Source organism: Lactuca virosa, chromosome 7, assembly GCF_052849685.1.
Source record: "Lactuca virosa cultivar CGN04683 chromosome 7, Lactuca_virosa_CGN04683_v6, whole genome shotgun sequence".
Classification (NCBI taxonomy): domain Eukaryota; kingdom Viridiplantae; phylum Streptophyta; class Magnoliopsida; order Asterales; family Asteraceae; genus Lactuca; species Lactuca virosa.
The window spans coordinates 275,441,814-275,459,954 of NC_136432.1; the positions used below are offsets into that span (position 1 = coordinate 275,441,814).

The 18,141-nt window shown below is 34.9% G+C and overlaps 1 pseudogene; it reads left to right on the top strand.

Annotated features, from left to right (window-relative positions):
• Positions 1-6,837: 6,837 nt before the first annotated feature.
• Positions 6,838-7,146, top strand: LOC145127771 (secreted RxLR effector protein 161 pseudogene; annotated as a pseudogene).
• The last annotated feature ends 10,995 nt before the right edge of the window (positions 7,147-18,141 follow it).

Genomic DNA, 18,141 nt, shown 5'->3' on the forward strand with positions numbered 1-18,141 from the left:
AAAACGGTATGTTGAATTTGTATGTTATGACCTGGCCCATACCTGGTACTCCTTATGATTTCTTGGTGTATACGGAATACAGATAGAGCTAAGATCGAATAGATAGTAGAGTGGGTGCATCTGCTCTAAGCCCACAACAAAACAAGGAACAAGAAATGAAGCGGAAAGCACACGTCCTACTGTCTGCCGGACCCGATTAATATATATCTCTGATTTATCTACCGAGGAATCATAAATTTATCATTATAGGCCCCTTTATTACTGAATGTACTAAGACTCGACTGTACTGTTTGTCTTTTGTAATTATGTAAGTTTTCCCAAGTAATTACTGAATCACTTACAACCTTAAAACTAGTTTGTTAATTAAGGTTAAAAAGGTGATGTGATTATAACCATACTGATGTGACACATGATTAACACGACGACCTAATTGCGCTGAACTGATGTGATGTTTGTCACCCGTAGACTTGCAAGTCCCACTATAGCTAGTAGCAAGGTGTGGGGTGTTAATCCCGTATAGATCTATACACAAATTCATGCTCTCCCTCCAGGAGACTCTGGTTACAAAACGCGACCTAGCAAGTATATTGCTAAGCCGTGAAATAGTGGCTCACATTAATGTTATAGTATTCTTGTATTTGTATAGTATGTTCCTCCCTGTACTAGATGTAGTATGAACTGAACCTCTAAACTATACCTATTATAGTTTACTAGTATGTGTACTTGAACTGTTACTGACTTGAAGAAAAGACTCATTTATCTACTGAGTTATGATTGTACTTTAAAAACGGTGTTTTATAAACAATAAAGTAACATAACTTCAAACAAGAGTTTTTGAAATGGTTTTGATCACTTATAAAGCATAAGAAATCCTTTGAATATGATGGTTATCACAATTAACATTTACACAATTGTCATTGTGTTCAACTTGTATTCCCCCCCCTTAAAAGCATTTACAACATTTAAAAGATTGATTATAGGGGTATGAACTCACCTTATGTGGGTGATTCAATTGCAGATTCGTGTAAGGATGAGAAGTTCCACGAATGAATTTCCGAGACACAAACGAGTCCTAAGTGACATATAATGGAAGATATAGGCATGTAATTAGTGTTTTAAACAACTAACATGCAAGGAAACACCCTTAGGGACTAGGAAACACTTGAACTAAGTGTTACATTCACATGTGATTGACTAAAGGGGGTTTCCGGCCACACAAGGGAGTGTATGGCCAAGGGGTGTACGGTCATGGAGTGTATGATCGTACACTCATGGGAAAACATGCAAAAAGAGGGTGTTTGATCATTGGGGAAACTAGTTTGACAATTGCACAACAAGTGGATGAACAAAGCTTTCATTTTGGAAGGACTTGAGGTGTGTACGGCCACACCAAGTGTGTACGGCCGTACACTCTTGATGTTCATGAGTTTGATGATGTTTCAAGGCTATAAATCAAGTGTTTAGCATGTCTAACTAGATGATAGAGGGAATACTCACACTTTTAAGGGTCTTTAGGGAGTTCACGGCCCAAGAACAAGTGTGTGTTCTTGGTGTTCTTGGTGAAATGGATGAAGGTTTGAAGATCTATCATACAGAGATGTTTTAATGGATGAATCATGAGATGTTTACAAAACTAAGGAAGATATCAAAAAGGATGGAAGAATCACTTACCACTTTTGAAGATTAGAAGGAATGTTCTTGGTGATAGTTGAGAGAGAACCGATTTTCTTGACTTGGAAGTGTAAGAAATGAAGAAAATGGAGGGATATGCTACATATGGGGGTGAGTTCACGACCATCTTGAGTGTACGGCCGTACACCCATGTGTGCGGCCGTACACTCCTCTTGATGGAGTGTTTGGCTCAAATGCAACTGAAAGAACCTAAGTTAACTCATCCCTAAACCCAGAACTTGAATGTACTAGGCTTAGAACACTCAAACAGACCCTAAACAATGCTAAAAGATAGCAGAAACGAGTCTGAATCTCGATTGATTGGATGGACTTACAAGACAAAAAATTTTGGGTTGTCACACAGTCCTAGTGAAAATGTGGTCTTTGTAGCACGAAGAGGAGTCTTTCTCAAGAGAGAGCTCATATGCAAAGAGGACACTGGGAGCACAATTGACCTTGAAGAGATTCAAGAGTCAATAAATGAGGGAACCTTAGAAGTCACTAGCACTCAAATAGAGGACGAAATTCCAGTTGAGCCAGTTGATAGTTCATTACCTCTTTACCGTTCCAGTAGAGTTAGCATGCCACCTAAGTTCTATGGTTTCCATATAACTTCTGAAGGTGATACGTTTATCAGTGATCAAACACTTATAAATTTGGATGAGTCAGCTAAGTACAAGGAAGCAACGACAGACCCTGAGGCTGCTAAATGGAAGAAGGCAATGGACAGTGAGATCAAGTCCATGTATGAAAACCAAGTTTGGAATTTGGTTGATCAACAACCTGGTCAAAAGATAGTTGGTTGTTAATGGATCTTCAAGAAGAAGATTGACATCCATGGAAATGTGCATACCTTGAAGGCATGACTGGTTGCAAAGGGCTTTACTCAAACCCAAGGGGTTGACTATGATGAGACATTCTCACTAGTGGCTAAGATAAAATATATTAGGATAATATCGTGATTATGATTTTTGGCAAATGGATGTCAAAATCGCTTTCCTTAATGGGAAGTTGGCTGAAGATGTTTACATGAGTTAGCCAGAGGGTTTTGTTGATGCAAGGTTTCCCAATAGAGTGTGCAAGCTTGAGAAATCCATCTATGGATTGAAACAAGCATCTCACAGCTGGAATCTTTGCTTCCATGAAAAAGTCAAAGAATTTGTTTTTTCTAGGAGTAAGGATGAGTATTGCGTGTATGTCAAAGCTAGTGGGAGTATAGTAACTTTTCTAGTATTGTATGTTGATGACATACTACTCATGGAAAACGAAATTCCAACCTTACAAGAAGTAAAATCTTGGCTTGGAAAGTGTTTCACTATGAAGGATATAGGAGAGGCAACCTATATTCCCAGGATAAGAATTTTGAGAGATAGAAAGAACAGACTAATTTTACTTAGTCAAACAACATACTTCGACAAGGTACTAAAACGATTTAGTATGGAAAATTCCAAGAAAGGAGAGCCACATATTCAGAGCAATGCGAAATTGACTAAGACTCAAAGCCTAAGTACAGATCAATAGATAGTTGATATGAGTCGAGTCCCTTATGCTTCAGTTGTAGGATCGATCATGTACGTTATGACATATACTCGTCCTGATGTGTCCTTTTTTGGATTAGTGTCTAAGTCCATAACTATAATTGGTATGTACTTGACCCGAGAGTAGCATGGTCCATTTGGGTTGCATATCACTAGGACAATTTGATAGGATGGACTTTTGTGAAGAGGTTATTTATGATTTGTTAATATATTATATGTTCTAATATATTAATATGAAATCATATTATTTAATTAGTATTGATCAAGAATTAGTTTGGAATTAATTTTGTGATCAAAAGAGACTAATTAAATAAATGGGGATTGATTTGGTAAATCATTCATTCTCATAAAGTGGGCGTATGATCCATAGTTCGTTATGTTGGGCCAAACCCATGTGGTGACCTATGGATACTCCATGGAGGTTAAAACCCATGGAGCCTAAGGAATATGGAAATCCATGTACATTAGGGTTTGCATGGTGCAATGTCACACCCCAAAACAGAACGGCGGAAACGTTCTGGGGCGGAGGACGTCATGTACAGTATCACAACAATGCATAATAGCAAACAAGCAACAACATCATCCATTGCATTAATAGCATAATTTAATACAAGTGTGTTCTGTGTATAGTTTCTAAGACACCAAAAATGAATAATCAAAATAACGACGAGTCCTAAAAGCTCCGTCTTCTCAACACCTGGTCATCGGTACCTGTCTACTGGTGACCTGAGAATACAAGTTATTTTGAAAGTATAGATCAGCATTAAAGCTGGTGAGTTCATAAGTATTTTAGTGTCATTGTTTGTATGAAAGTGTTTGTAAATGTTTGATGTAAATGTTTGTAAGCGTTTGTAGCAAATGTTTGTATCTCCTAGAAAATCCAATATTTTCTACTAAAAAGTAGCCTTTTACCAAGGCCCGAATGTTCTGTATGTTGTTTGTTTGTAAAAGTGTGTAATTTTCCCAAGTATGACTATCATTACCAAAATATAGTTTACATTACCGTTTATGTGAGTAGATCACAATGTGAATGCAATGGGAAAATAACGATGTACTGTAGTATTGTATATAGTAGGGTATTTAAGTAACTACCATTGTACTAACTACCTTAAATCAATTGATTAGTTAAGGTAAAATATGATATAGTTGTAACCATACTTGATTGACTGATAAAACACGATGTTCAAAGACATCGAAATGGTATGACATTCGTCACCTGTAGACATGCAGGTCCCACTGTAGCTACCAGCAAGGTGTAGGACGGTCAGTTCCGTATAGATCTATACACAAATTCACGCTCTCCCTCCAGGAGACTCAGGTTACAAAACATGACACAATAGTAGATTGCCATGCCATGAAGTAGTCGCTCACATTAATGTTATAGTATTCTAGTGTTTGTATAGTATGTTCTAGTGTATTGTATGTTCTCTCTGTTCTAGTGCATAATATGTTCTCTTTGTATAGTGTAGTGTATGTTCTCTTTGTTTCTCATCATAGTATGTTCTTTCTGTTTCTCATAATAGTAAGTTTGTATTGACTCATGAATGAACTGACTCTTGTATGTTTCATTGTACTAGAAATAGTGAGTAGTGAACCTCTAAACTATAGCTATTATAGTTTACTAGTAATGTTGTTTGAATGACTGTGTATATTTGTACACCTTTGCTACCCAAAGGAGTTGAACTGAGGTAAAAGCTTTTATATCTATACACATATACATAATATATAACCAAGGTTCAAACGACACTCGGACAAACAACCGGATACCCTAAGTCCACAACCAAACAAGGAACAGGAAATAAAGTGAGTTATCAGTCCTAAGTCCTTTCAACCTTACTTATAGAACTATATCTATATAGACATGATTTTGACAATTTCTAAGTTTAAAAGGGTTTAATAAAGAGTTTAACATAAAAAGGAATTTTAACCATTTTGAATGATCACAGATGACTTGATGTCAGTTTATAAAATGTTTTGAAGAGTTTGTTTGATAAACAGTTGAAGTATATGAAATCCATTTGATTGATAGTTATTAATCACATGTGATTGATATAATAACTATAATGTTTCTACTTGTATTCTCCCCCATAAAAGCATTTAAAAGCATTTAAAATCATTTAAAAGATAAGTTAAGGGGTATGAACTCACCTGTAGTGAGTGATACGAATGAAAGATCGATACAGGATACTAAGTCTCAAGTGAAACCTCAAGCACAAACGGATCCTAATAAGCATATAATGATACATATATGGATATAATTAGTGTTTATACAACTAATTATGCAAGGAAAACACCCTAAGAACTAGGAAACACTTAGATTGAAGTGTTAGAAACACCAAGGATTACATAAAATGGGTGTACGGCCATACAAGTGTGTGTACGGCCAAGTGGTGTACGACCACTTGTGTGTACGGCCAGTTGGTGTACGGCCACTTGTGTGTACGGCCAAGTGTGTACGGCCATGGAGTGTACGGCCATACACTCCTTGAAGAACTTGCCAAAAAGTGTGGTCCAAGGCTCTATCATGCATCCTCTAAGTGTTCTTGATCTTGTGTTGGAATAAAACATGGGTTTTTAGGCCAAATATGCACTAAACAAGGGGTGTACGACCACATGAAGGGTGTACGGCCGTACACTCTTTGTGTTCATGCATTATGTGATGTTTTTAAGGCTAGAAAGGAGTGATTTACAAGCCTAACTAGAAGATGGAAGAGAAACTTACGAATTAGAAGCCTTTAGGGGTGTTTAAGGTCCAAGAACTAGTGTGTGTTCTTGGTGTTCTTGAAGATCTAACCAAAAGAAGTAATTTCATGGATGAAATCATGGATCTTCACTAGATAGAGTAATGAATCAACAAATCAAAGGATGTAATACTTACATTTCGAAGATCTAGGTTAAAAACCCGATGATAGTTGAGAGAGAATCGATTTCTTGTCTTAAACGAGTGAAAAGCGATTAAAAATGGCTAAGTCCCACATATATATTTGAGAGTGTGCGGCCAGGAGGGGGTGTACGGCCGTACACCCATGTGTGCGGCCGTACACTCCTCATGAAAGAGTGTTTGGCCCTTTTGAAAAGTGATGAACTTAAGGAACACATTTCTAGACCCTAACTTTGAAGGTACTAGGTTTAAAACACTCAAACATACTCTAAACAATGCTAGAAGATAGTAGAAACGAGTCCGACTTTGATTGAATTGAACGGTTGTACAATATAGAAATTTCAGGTTCTCACATGCAACCCAAGTTGTGCCACACTATATAAGAAGCCTATTGGTTGGTGAAATGGAACTAGAGGTTCTTGGAGAGCTATAGAGCCGATTTCTTGTGTGCACCTTACTTTGTCAAAAGTTATCCTTTGTCCTAGGTGTGTTGTGATTCCATTTGAGGCATTCATACTATTGGTGTTAAGCTCTTAAAGGTTCAAGGCTTTCAACTACAACAAAAGGTATGTCATCTAACTAGAATTTAGTAGTATAGATACTCCAGTGTATGCTAGTTAGGATGATGCTTTGGAAAATGAAAGTTTGCATGTATATTAGAGAAAACATAGATCCAAAGCATCTAGGGTTGCATGTACACCATAGGAGTGTTAGAATGATCAAAACCCTTCATCCTTTGCTTTAAGCATGGTCAATCGTTATCAAGGAAATCCTGGAAGAGCTCATTGGACAGCAGTTAAGAACATTCTCGAGTATCTGCGAAGGACAAAGGACATGATTCTAATCCTTGGTGGGAGTCATACATTGAGCATGATTGGGTATAGTGACGCCAGATTTAAAACAGATAAAGACAACTTTCATTCTCAATCTGGTTGGGTATTTACTTTAAATGGAGGAGCAGTTACTTGGAAACATTCCATGAAAGACATAGTGGCTAATTCTACCTGTGAATTAGAGTACATAGCAGAAAGTGAAAGATCAAAGGAAGCAACATGATTGAAGAACTTCATCGGAGATCTTGGAGTTGTTCCAACCATTCAGGAACCAATGGAACATTTCTGCAATAATGAAGGAGCAGTTTCTTTGACCAAAGAACCAAGAGATCATGGAAAATGAAGACATATCGACAAAAATACCATTATATCAAACATAGAGCTGAAGAAGGTCATCTCATAGTGAAAAGAATATCGTCAGAAGATAAAATCTACAGATCCTCTCACAAAGCCTCTGAGTAGGATTAAGCATATACAACATGCTAGGAGCATTGGATTGAGAGATGACATTAGTTTTAGTACTTAGATGATTAGTTTGAAACTTGTAACAAAATAAATGAAATTGGCCTTTGGTTATTAAATAATATAGATTATTTATGAGTTTGGTTACTGCCTTTATCAATTATTTATTCTAGTGTTTTGTTTTTCATATTTTACTTCCCGAATAATTTAATTATTCAAATTCCATAGCCGCTCATAATTTGGGAAGTAAGTAGTGAATTAAGACTATCATGAATTGGATTGTAGATTGTCAAAGGGAGTCAGACATAGCAATTGTATTGCTGCAACATTCATAAGTACATATAAATGGAGATTTAAGTATTGGATAAACTCACGGTCAGAGAATTACTTCATGGGTTATATCACGAGTAATTCTGAGACGATAATGTCTTATATTCTAGAAGCGGAGATATAGGAGTTGTAATGTATAATTTGGTTGTGCACTGGTGTTGCGTAAATGCATCAGTTACTCGATGTTATAAAATGCAGTATCATGTACGATTTGGTGGGTAAACGATACAAGAATATGAGTCAAATTTTATTAGTTCCTTTTTCCCTAGAGGGAAAAGTGATATCTTTGGGCCCCTCGGTAATTAGGTGTTGACTTATAGTGAGTGTTGCGCCCAACGAGGACACAATTGATGTGTTCAATTTGGCGTCTTATGTCATCATCACAAATAAGGAAATCGAGAAAAAAAAATTGGACAATGATATTGATTATAATCTATATCTCATGTCCGTATGATATCTACTAGATCGGAGGAATATTTGATCACTTATGTAAGGACCAATATCTGTTTAAATCTGAGTTCGACAGTTGCTTCAGAAAGCACAATTTGCTGTTTAATTTGAAAGTTGTAATTTAGTTATAGACTTATCCAAGTGGAAGACTGTTGGATTAAGTGTCTAAGCCATTAACTAAATTATTATAAACTTAAATTATTAGCAACGTCCTTTTGGGTTGCCCTCGAAACTAGTAAGAGACTGGAATGCTATTTGGAGAGAGAGAGAGAGAGAGAGAGAGAGAGACTAATTTATTAATTTCTTACATGATTAATAAATTAATTAGAAATCAAAATAGATAATTTATTAATATGTTTTGAGAAAAACATATTAATTCGAAATTATATTGTTTATTTATATATTAATCAGAAATTAATTGGAATTAATTGACATAATTAAAAGTAGAATGACTAAAGGTGACATTGTTCAAAAGATTGAACATTGGGCAATTCTAGAACTTCCTAGGGTTGTACGACCTCTAGGAAGAGTTCTAGATAGTTTTTAGAGCCTTTCTTGGGATCTAAGGAAACTTGGGGGGAAAGCAAAGGGATAAGGCTATCCAAGGAAAATTGCCTTATCCAAGCCTCCTTGATCACCTATATAAACCCTTCCGTAGCCTCATATTTTTGGAACTCATTCTATGTAACCCTAGAGCCTAAAATCCTCTTCCTTATTCTCTCCCTCCAACAGCCTCCAATTTCTAGTGTTTGCGTGTGAGCCATCAGAGGCACGAGATTTCTGGTGCTGGATTTTTGAAGTTCTACAAAGAATGAATTCAAGTTTATTTACAACAATAAACTAAAAGTTATGTTTTTCTAATAATCCTTCTCAATTTCGAAAACAGCAATGTACTTTAGGGTTCTTGAATTCAAATTGTTGTTTGCAAATCATAGTGAGAACATAGATCCTTTAGGATGTATGCAAACTTAGGGTTTTACTTTTCGCCTAAAAGTATCATTTTTGTTATGTATAAACCCCATCAAAATTAAACCAAAAATTGAGCATCTTGGAAGTAAAATTGATAGTATAATATGCTTAAGTGATCATCTATTTCACAAAAACTAACCCAAATTCATCAATTGTTAAAAACCTCAAAAACCCTAAAATCTCGAAATTTAGTCCAAAATTCAAGCTAGGATTAGGCATACAAGTTACGTGGAAGTAGAGTGATCGAACGAGATGAAGAAATCGAAGTTTGGAGGCAAGTGCATGAAGTGTGCGTCGTGCGTGTGGGACCCAGTCGAGGCAAATTACATAGGGGCTAGAAGGAATGTTGGAAAGGTTTCTGATGAAGCTAAAATTCAACTTTAATGTTGATCTGCAAGTGCACGACGTACACATCGTATGACCGACGTGCATGTTCAAGATCTTTAAAGTTCACACTTTTCATCCCCAAAAACCATTAGACACCCTAGATCCTAAAAGCATTTAGGAGTTTAATGCAATCATAAAATTAAGAGCAACAGTAATAAGAAATTTCTTTTGTAATAAAAGTTCCTAGGAAAGCAACAGTAGTAGGAAATTTCCTTCGTAATAAAAGTTGCTAGGAAAGCAACAGTAATAGGATATTTCATTTGTAATAAAAGTTGCTAGGAAAGAAACAGTAGTAGGAAATTTCCTTCAAAATAAAAGTTGCTAGGAAAGCAATAGTAATAGGAAATTTCATTCATAATAAAAGTTGCTCGGAAAGCAACAGTAATAGGAAATTTCATTCGTAATAAAAGTTGCTCGGAAAGCGACAGTAGTAGGAAATTTCGTACATAATAAAAGTTGCTAGGAAAGCAATGGTAATACAGGAACCCCGTTCATAATAAGTGTTGCTAGGAAAGAAACAATAATAGGAAAATTCCTTCGTAATAAAAGTTTCTAGGAAAACAACAGTATTAGGAAATTTCGTGCTTAATAAAAATTGCTAGGAAAGCAACTGTAATACAGGAACCTCGTTCATAATAAGAGTTGCTAGGAAAGCAACAGTAATAAGAAATTGCATTCATAATAAGAGTTGCTAGCAAAGCAACGGTAATAAGAGCTGCTAGGAAAGCAACTATAGTAACCTACAAATGGAAAAGTAGTTTTAACCCCATTAGGAACAACAAATAACCTTCTTGTCGTTATTTTAGGAAAATAACCTTGTTATTTTAACCTTGATTGACACGACCACCATTCAGAACATGATTCAGCGTCAAGTCTCTGATGCATTAGGGAATCTCAGAGCTAGCAAGGATGAGGGAAGCAATAAGGAAGGTAGTCAATTGACAAGAACCTATTAGGATTTTGTCAACAGTAAGCAGAGATTATTCTATGGAGATAAGGGAAGGAAGGTAGTCAATTGACAAGAACCTATCAGGATTTTGTCAACAGTAAGTCGAGATTGTTCTATGGAGACAGGGAGTAGATAGTTTGATCCATTAGATGAAAGAGATAAATAAAAAGTTTGCTAGTGAACATAGAGTTAAATTCACAACTTGCACATTCATGGGAAGAGCTCTCCTAAGGTGGAGTATTCACGTCAAGGCTTTGGGTGTAGACGAAGCCTATGGACCTTCCTGTGAAGAGTTGAAGAAGCAGATGATAAAAGAATTTTGTTCTGGCAGAGACGTGGCTCGAGATGTGTATGAATTCAATCATCTGAGAACCAAAGAGTCAGGCTTGACTTTCTATATGATAAGCTTTGAGTACCTAGTCATCATATGCCCTGAATTGGTCAACTCAAAGATCTATAAGATCAGTGCATATCTCCAAGGATTAGCTTCCTAAATTAGAGTCGAAGTGCAGTCACACCAACCTAATACATGTGACGAAGCTAAATATGTAGCCTTTAGTCTCAAGGTTCTTGTGCCCCAGAACCCAAGAAGGATTAAAAAGAAGCCCAAAGAGCTTAAGAACAAGTGGGGAGGAATCATCAAAGGAAAATCAAGTTGAACCTTTTGGAAGGGAAGAAATGAAAGGAAGCCTCATGAGATATTAACCACTTTACCAAGGGGATACTTGGGAAGACTCCCATTGTGCAGTAAATATGGACTTCATCATATGGGAAAAAGTGAGAAGTGTAGGTGTAACATATGCGGAAGGCCAGGGGACATTGCCAACATATGCAAAGGACAACCACGCCAGTAGAATCAAATACTGAATGTTAGAATAAGGAGGTTTAGAAAAAAGCTCCCTAGAAATAATTATGTAATGTTTGAATAAGTGAATTGGAAACCCTTGAATTTGTATTCAACACTATGATATTTAAAGGAATCAATTTCCTGATTAAGAAACAAGTCTCCCCACTTAAGATTACCATAAGGTATGAATTTCGAGGATGAATTTCCTAAAACTGGGGGAGAATGTGACAATCGGGAATTTCCTGTCACCAACCGCCACTGGAGATTAGTATCAATCGATGATAATGATAGAACTTTTCATATTGAAGGAAAGTATGATAAGTTAAATGATAATAATAGGTTCAAAAATGAATGACCAAATAGTTATATCACTTTTTATTATGGTAGTGTATTTGGAAAGTACAAAACAAAATGATCCCAAGGATATAAGCATTGCAAAAATCTTACGCCAATTGGAGGAGTTATGATTTTATAAAAGACAAAAACCAACCACGTTAACAACGCTATTAATGTCAAAATGGCTTAAGGAAATGGGTTGAGTTTTGGTTAACGTCACTAAAAGGAAAATTGTAGTACTCTGAGATATAAGGACTTTGGAAAGAAAAGGTCAAATATGGAGTTCGTAGGAAGGAGATATGATTTTTAGGAAAACATAAAATATGGGTTAAAAATAAAAGTTAAAATTTGGGAACGCAACCTTAAGGAAAGTTGTGGTACTAGTAGAGAGCTACACAAATATATAAAGAGGGTAAGAAACAAGATTCATATAAGGAAGATATGAGTTTTTATAAAAGATTTAGGGGTGCACACAAAGCATGTGACTTGCTCACCGCGCACGCCTGACACCCAGATTCGTCGGGATTATGGAGATATGGACCATCAGAAGTGTGACACATGGCAATATATGGATGGAGCCACGAATCGAGTACACGTTGCACATGAAGTGTGCCGCACGCACAACCACTATAAATAGAGGTGCTCACTTTCTAATTTTCTCATCCCAACACTCTCCCAAACCCTATCTCTATACCTCTCAAGCTGTTTCGGAAGTCCTCTCAATGGCGTGAAGCTTCGGATGCAATGGCTTGGATGGTTCAGAATACGATCCCTATTTTACTATTTTAAATTTTTTAGAGGAGGGGGTGGGGGTACATGCTTATCAAATGGTTTTATCAAAATATTTTTATATCTATAAATATCAACCGTTTTATAAAGCTTAAAGCCTTAGGATAATGTAGCTATAGATACTATACCTAGTTGTAAACTATGATATTTTGCCTAAGAGTTATGATGTCTGATAGTCTAGGAAGAGATAATACCTAGATATCATAATGGCCAAAATGTGTAGGAAATCATAGTATCTAGAAATTATGTTGGTCAAATACAGGGATATGCATTGTACCTAATCGTTACTCTGCCCAAATATAATGTTTTCAAATAATCATAATTAGGTATATATGTATGATTATATATATATATATATATATATATATATATATATATATATATATATATATATATGTGTGTGTGTGTGTGTGTGTGTATGTATGTACATAAAAAATAATTATGAGATCAAAATGTAATAATTATTAAATATAAGGTAAAAAATTTATATTGTGATAGTTATAGGAAAGATAAAAGATAAAGATAAAAGATAAAACATAAAAGATAAATACCTAAGGTTAATGCAATTGTGAGCTAATAATATTCATCCAAAGACCTTGATTAAATTCGGCTTCCCCGTTACCTATAATCGTTAATCTTGCGAGAGCTAGAAAGATATGTATAGATGTATATGGGGATTGACAACCCCACTTACGATTGCTAGTTACAATCCCAACATGACAGCTTTCTTATTATTCACTATTCAAAATCCGATGAAGCGTTGTACCAAGGAAAATTATTAATCAAACAACGTCGATTATGGGGCCTCATGGTAATACATTATAAACACCTTAAAGATCTGACTACCTAGGGACGCCTTGAAGTGGTAGATAAAATATGTCATATCCCCCGACCGAGGCGGCAGAACATGTTAGGCCGACTAAGTTCATGGAGCATAGGTAAATTGAATATATGCCACAAATACAACAATTAACAAAATAGCATTCGTATTCCATCTTGATGTTTGAATACATGGTTCTTACAGATAATAATAGTACATAAATTTCCTTAATAGATAGGCAGATGATACATGTAGTAAACTAGATCGCATGTAAGCCATTCCGTCTTGAGTGTATGTTTAATGATTTCCTAGGAATACATGTAGTTTTGAGGGTCAACACAAGGTGGGTGAGACTTATAGGTTTTTTTGCTAACAACATTAATACTTTTAAAAAGTCTAGAAAGTATTTTTCATATAAGTATAACCATACTTAAAATAGTGTTTGTAAATAGTCTTTGAATAAGCTTTGAAAACCACAATGTATCTTTGCATAAGTAAATCCTTACTTAAAATAGTTTTGCAAGCAAACAAGCCCATGTTTTGTAGTAAGAGAAACCATAAGTAAATACATACTTAAAATAATTTTGAAAGAAACCAAGCCCATGATTTATAGTAAGAGAAACCATAAGTAAATCCATACTTAAAACTGTTTTGTAGTGAGAGACACCAAATCCTTGGTTTTGTAGTAAGAGAGAGACCGTAAGTAAATTCATACTTCAAATATTTTTGAAGAAAACAAAGCCCATGGTTTGTAGTAAGAGAGAGACCGTAAGTAAATCTATACTTAAAATAGTTTTGAAGGAAACCAAACCCGTGGTTTGTAGTAACAGAGAGACCGTAAGTAAATCCATACTTAAGATAGTTTTGAAGGAAACCAAGCCCATGGTTTGTAGTAAGTGAGAGACCATAAGTAAATCAATAATTAAAATAGTTTTGAAGGAAACCAAGCCCATGGTTTGTAGTAAGAGAAAGAGATATTCTAGTTAATGTTTATAGTGAGTCCTAAAACTGAGTTATGTGACTGAATGTTCCCCCTACAACGCTTCATTTTACATTTTAGTAATGATAGTAAACACTTATCATAGCTTCGATTGATCAGTCGAGGTTGTAGCTAGCAACCGCAGCTGGGGATGTCAACCCTATATAGATCTATACATATGTATCTCGCTCCAAAGATTAACGATTATAGTAGTGTGGGTATTCTAAGTGTTTAGACTTAGCTAATGGATATAGTCTCAATAAAAAACACTTAACTAAGGTATGTGAATAGTTATCAGCGCTAATTTATTTGTGGATAAGTTACTAGGTATAATGAATTTCATTGTATAAAGTTTATAAAAGCCGAGTATGCTTGGTATGTATATAAAAGTGTAATGTACTTGCTTTTATAAAGAGGTATGTTTCAAAGTAATAAACATATGCAAGTGTACAAACTCAATGTATTTAAACATATAAATATATATGCATGGTAATAGCTTGAACCCTTGAAATACTATGGAGTTTTATGACGTGCCTTTTATGATATACAATGTGACATAAAATCATATATTTTTTTCATATAGAATTTGTTGTGTGGACTAGTTATTTCACGATAAAATAACTATAATATGTATATGGAAAGTTTATATTAGTTTATTTGTAACAATATATTACATTGTCAAATACAATTTATATAAACTAGACTTGTTGCTTATTCACATAAAATGATAATTTTTTTTATAAACAAAGAATACATGCACATGTATTCCCCCCCCCCCCCCCCCCCGCCAAAAAAAATAATTAGAAATATGAAAAAGGGGCCGTAAGCACTCACATTTGAAGCGTGAATTTGATTTGTTCGAAATCGGTTTATTTTGAGAAGGTTGACATGAGAAACCGCGAAACCACGATTCTTGAAATTTGAAATACTTTCAGGACCGTTTCGTAACGAATTTAAACTATTGGAGTTGTTTGGTAATTTAACTAACTAAGACAGGACTGATTTGGTTTAAATAAATCAAGGAAGGGACTGATGTTGTAGTAAATTAAAAAAGGGAGGGACTAAATGATGAGTTTTGAGCATTCTAACACTCCTATGGTGTACATGCAACCCTAGATGCTTTGGATCTATGTTTTCTCTATTATACATGCATACATTTAATATTCCAAAGCATCATCCTAACTAGCATACAATGAAGCATAAACAACATGAAATACAAGTTAGATGACATACCTTTTAGTGTAGTTGGAAGCCTTGAACCTTTAAGAGCTTAGCACCAATAGTATGAATACCTCAAATGGAATCACAACACATTTAGGACAAAGGATAACTTGAGAGAGTATTCCTTTCACACAAAAATGGCACATAGTTCTCTAAGAATAGATACATACGATTTTCGTCATGGAGCAACTTATTTATATGTAGGATTCCAAGGGTCATGGGTAACCCTAATCCATACGCATAGGTTTATGATCCATGGTTCATGTGGCCCAACTCTTTATGTATCCATAGATAAAGTTAGTCCAACATGGATCATAAGCCCAACATATAAATATAACTAATTTACACAATTAGTCCTCATTGATTAAATTAGTCTCTTTTCATTACTAAATTAATTCCAAACTAATTCTTGATCAATACTAATTAAATCATATGATTTCATATTAATATATTAGAACTTATAATATATTAATAAACCATAAATAAACTCTCCTCAAAAGTCCATCCTAACAAATTGTCCTGATGATATGCAACCCAAATGGACCATGCTACTCTAGGGTCGAGTACATACCAATTATAGTTACGGGCTTAGACACCTAATCCAACAGTCTCCCACTTGGATAAGTCTAATAACAATTATTTCAAGTACGACTCCAAATTCCCGACTAGCAATCGTAGCTCTTAAAAGTCGTTATCGAACTCTGACCTAGTCAATGACGCGTCCATTAGATAAAAGATCATATATTCCTCCATTCTAGATATCATATGGACTGATACATGGATTATAATCATGGGTTATAATCAAATCAGTCCAGGCCCGACCGATCACTTAGGGTTGTCATCAATAAATCATCGAGGGGCCCACAGATATCGCTTTTATCCACATGAGATAAAAGGAATGGATAAACTTCGACCCAAATGCTTGGTTATACTTACTCATCAAATTACACACAACAATATGTTTTATAACATCCAAGTTACTGGTGCATTTACATATGTCAATGTACAACCGACTCATAACTACAACTCACATGTCTTTGTTTCAAGTATATAAGATATTATCGTCTCATGATCACTCGTGATAAAATCCATGAAGTGATTCAAATGAGCGTGGGTTGAATCCGGTACTCGAATCTTATTCTAGGAGCACTCATGAACACTGCAGCTATGTCTAAAACACCTAGACAAACTACAGATCCATTCATGACAGTCTTACCTCAATACCTACTTCCAAAGTATGATTGACTGTGGATCGTTTGAATAACCTAGTTATTCGGGAAGTCAAAACATGCAAAGTGAAACACAAGAATAATACTAATCCTATATGGCCCCAAAACTTTGAGTGCCATATTGATTACTCATTATTCATTGTATAATGTTTCGAATAATCAACTTAATACTTGAATTAAAACAATAGTTGTCCCATGCTCCAAGCATGCACACTATGTTTATCTATGGTCATCACTTTGTGAAATAGATCAATTGACAACAGTTTAATGATGCTCATTTCACAATCCCAAATCCTGACCATAAGCGTAAGAATATCAAATTCTTGCCATTTACTGTAATCTGTTAGATTCTAAACCTATATCCAATGATCCTTTTGTAATGACTATGCAAAAGTCACAGAGACTTGGCAACAGATATTACAAAGTATTCCAATGGAGAGAAATTCCGTGGAAACGAAGTCTCACATTCAAAGTACATTCCTTTGAACATCCTTCTTGCATTAAGTTTTACTAATCTTACACAAATTTAAAGAATGATTTCCACTTATGGAAACATTTCCATATTCCCATTTTGACTATCACTTCTAAAAAAGAGTTGCCTCTTTTCAGAATATGTCAATATGGTCCTTTCCAAATTTACACCATACTTCGAAGTGTCCATGAGCAACCAATTTTTGGTAAACCTCATATTGTCCTCGACAATTGCTTAACCATTTTAGTCATATCCAGTTCTAGTCCTTTCCCTCTTAATGCCCTAGGCATTTGGAAAATGAATATTACAACACATATAATCGATCCTATATCTTAAGCATATGGGACACGATTCATGATGTCTCACATAAAGACATGATACTAGACTAGTCTTTTGCTATAATATTTCTATTTCTATTTGCCATGTCCTAATAATTCGAATTATGAAAAGGGATGCCGTAATCATAATCGAATTTTAGAATGCAAATAATATTTCCATATATAGAATTTCCTTACGCTGAACCATTCCAACATAACATTCATATATATATATATATATATATATATATATATATATATATATATATATATATATATATATATATATATATATATATATATATACTTGACTAAATTTGATTAAAATCTCAATCTAAGCTTTTAGAATTGAAATGAAGTATGAATTCCTCTCCCTTAACTATAGCAAAACAACTTTTCAACCCCTGCAACTTGACGAATTGAAACATTTGTTTTCTATAATTAACATTGCTAACTTGCAACACTTACCATAATTGATTATGCTCCCACTAGAATAATAATTACTTTACTAGCATAACACTTATGCTCCCACTAGCTTTGACATGTACCCAGAAATCAGCTGGACTTCTAGAAATCAATACTTTATTGACTTTCTTACAAAAGTTTAGATTTCAGATACGAGATTCGCTGATAAGACTTTATCAAAATCATACACTTTTCC